Raw genomic sequence first — 3,078 nt, 5'->3', positions numbered from 1 at the left:
GCTACTGCTTAGGGAGATAAGATCTGTAATTTTAGCCTGTTACCCTACTACTTAGGGGGTTAAGGCGTATCTTCGATCTGCTCCACTACTACTTAGGGAGATAAGATCTGCAATTTTAACCTGTTACCATACTGCTTAGGGGATTAATGCGCATCTTCGATCTGCTCCACTACTGCTTAGGGAGATAATATCTACAAATTTAACCTATTACCCTACTGCTTAGGGGATTAAGGCGAGTCTTTGATCTGCTCCACTACTGCTTAGGGAGATAAGATCTGCAAATTTAACCTGTTACCCTACTGCTTAGGGGATTAAGGCGAGTCTTCGATCTGCTCCACTACTACTTAGGGAGATAAGATCTGCAAATTTAACCTATTACCCTACTGCTTAGGGGATTAAGGCGCTGAATTTTGTAATTTTCAATCAATCTTGCTACATTGTCCACTAGGAATCCATCTGTAAAATTGATTTCCTGGAATTTATGCTTATGCCAAATAATTAAGATGCCATGATCGAAATGAGTCAAATGCTCCTAATTAGACATATTACAATGCAAAATGTTTATGAAAATGACTCCTATTTTGGACGTCATCACTCATTCATCTATCGAGCTTTCCACCTCATTCTTCTCGACATATCAATCATACTCTGCTCGTATGCCTCGAATCTTCTCCGTCAATTTGGTCTACTGTACCATTCCCCGAATGTTACGACCCACTGAAGATGTTTATGAAATGATCCTTTCTTAAGATCAATATTGCTTAAAACGTCCAACCACCTTTTGGACCGAAAAAGAAAATCTCTCGAGTATCTCTAACCCATACATATGGGAATCCCTTAAACAATTGTCTTGTTTCAGTTTCTTGTATTATCTAGAAATTTCTAGAGTAATATGCAAAACTTCGTTTGTGAAGATATTTTAGTTCATCTATCATTATTTCAATGCAACATGCTTTATGAATAATGGGAGACAAATAAATCGATCCTGAGGATAATTAGATTTGGGAAAATTATTGGAAGGAATGCAAAAAATTAGCCTGAGAACATATCTTTGCGAAGGAAAAGAATTCAAAGATAGTAAATAGGATAGAAATCAGATGCCCCAGATATCGCTGCTTGGGCGTCTATATACAAACTCCATGAAGACCCTTTTGAGTTTAACATGTGTTTAGAAGATCCAAAGTAATTTGTTGATGCCCCAGTATGTAACATACTTTTGCTTCTTGTCAAATCAGGTATAGTAAGATCATTGCATGCTTTTCAAAACTTAAGCTGCCCTTTTGAGTTTTCAACTCAAAAACCCTTTTGGTCTCAAGGTGCCCTTTTGCGGGTTTTCACCTTGGCCTCTCCATTTAAAAAAAAAAACAGAAGTCTCAAAGCGCCCTTTGCGGGTTTTCACTTTGGCTTCCCTTCACTTTCAGACCAAATACTCCTTGATTGAGTCTGAATTTACTGGATTGGGTAAGCTCTTCCCATCCAACTCTGTCAAAATAAATACACCACTAGAGGAAGCCTTCTTCACAACATACAGTCTTTCTCATCCGGTATTTATTTTCCTTTGAAATCCTTTGTATGGGCAGAATCCCTTGTAGCACAAGTTCCCCCTTCGTGAAATTCTTTTGCCCCAGCAAAAGTACTAGCTGACGCTTGTCAAGCAAAGAAAGCAAATAGTAGCTAAAATCCAAAAGCCCTATACAAAAAGATGATTCAATGATTCTCAATAGATGAGAATAGGGCTGCTGACATTATCCTTCAATCTGGAAAATTGAAGTACATAAATCGCTCCCAAAGTAGTCACTCCATCATGGCTTGAAGACGTCTCTGAAGTATCCTCAAACTCCCTATATTGCCCCAATTATGACGTTGTCAAGTGAATCGGGGCCATAACGGATATGGCTATGGTGTTCCTTTAATAGAGTATATACTAGCTCTTGCAAATCATTAGCCGAATACCCAATCTGATCTAAGAAAACATGGTAATGAGTATGTCTCGTGGTTCCAATCATTCCAGCATGAGCACAAAGATAGAAGTCACTGTTCTTAGGATGATAGATTTTGTTGTCAGTACTAGGTAACACATCGTCAGGAGATCTTTGCTAAAAAACTTAGCGTGAAGGTTTTTTTCTTAACAATAACTACAAACTTTGGGCTTTAATTTTCATCATGGAACTCACAAGCCTTAATAACTTGACCGTGTTCTTCACTCAAATTTTGATTGGACTGAGGCTCGCTAACTCCATTCCTAAAAATGATGATCTGATCAGGCTTCCTTTTCCTCGAATTTGTATAGAAGTCTAAGAGGGCTTCCCTCATGACATTCTCCTTTACTTTGTCAAAAACTGGTTTGAAGAGAAATTCTATTATTTCAAACTTCGGAGACTGTATATGCATAGGTGCTTTACAGTAGGAAATTAAAGGCCACTGCTTGAAACTGACCAACATAGCGATTGATGGAATATCGGGCTACTCAGGAAAGCCATGAAGTACCTCTATGCTAAGGATGATGGTTGGAACTCTTGAAACAACTGGAATTGAAGGTGTTTGCTCAATTGCTAGCATGGAATTCAGTCCTCCAAGCTTTGTATTGATTTTTAGAAGCATGTTTGTAAGGTATTGATCATTCCCCTAGCTGGTACTTTACGCTGAGTCATGATGCCATACCTCAAAACTATTCTACTTTCAAGGCCCATAACGAACTAAGTTATCCGGAAACCAACAAAGAAGGAATTGCGAAGCTCTAGGAAGTTCAGATTGTACAGTGAGTACCCTTTCCATCCTTCTTTGACTACTCATTCTGCATGCTTAATTTCTTGCAGGGATTCAACATCAAACTGCATTTTGACTTCATCCATAATATCAAACCATACTTCGTGATTTTGGTTGAATTGGCTTGCAATCTTCCAGTAACTCAACAAGACCTTTCCTTGTTTCTTTTGCAATGTATACCTCAATTCTTTCCCTTCTTCGAAGGTCTACTGTTTCTTTCTCTCGAGGCAAGATTTTCTTCTCTTTTTACTTTATCGATTTTAACCAATTTGAAGGCAGATCACAATATGTGTCATCTTCAAAAATATTGAG

At 38.2% G+C, this 3,078-nt stretch overlaps 1 pseudogene; it reads right to left on the bottom strand.

The window, feature by feature from the left end:
* Positions 1 to 1,717: 1,717 nt before the first annotated feature.
* LOC107928059 (protein argonaute 4-like) lies at positions 1,718 to 2,793 on the bottom strand (annotated as a pseudogene).
* Between the last annotated feature and the right edge of the window lie 285 nt (positions 2,794 to 3,078).

This window comes from Gossypium hirsutum, chromosome A10, assembly GCF_007990345.1.
Source record: "Gossypium hirsutum isolate 1008001.06 chromosome A10, Gossypium_hirsutum_v2.1, whole genome shotgun sequence".
Classification (NCBI taxonomy): Eukaryota; Viridiplantae; Streptophyta; class Magnoliopsida; order Malvales; family Malvaceae; genus Gossypium; species Gossypium hirsutum.
This window is presented reverse-complemented; position numbering and strand designations above follow the sequence as displayed.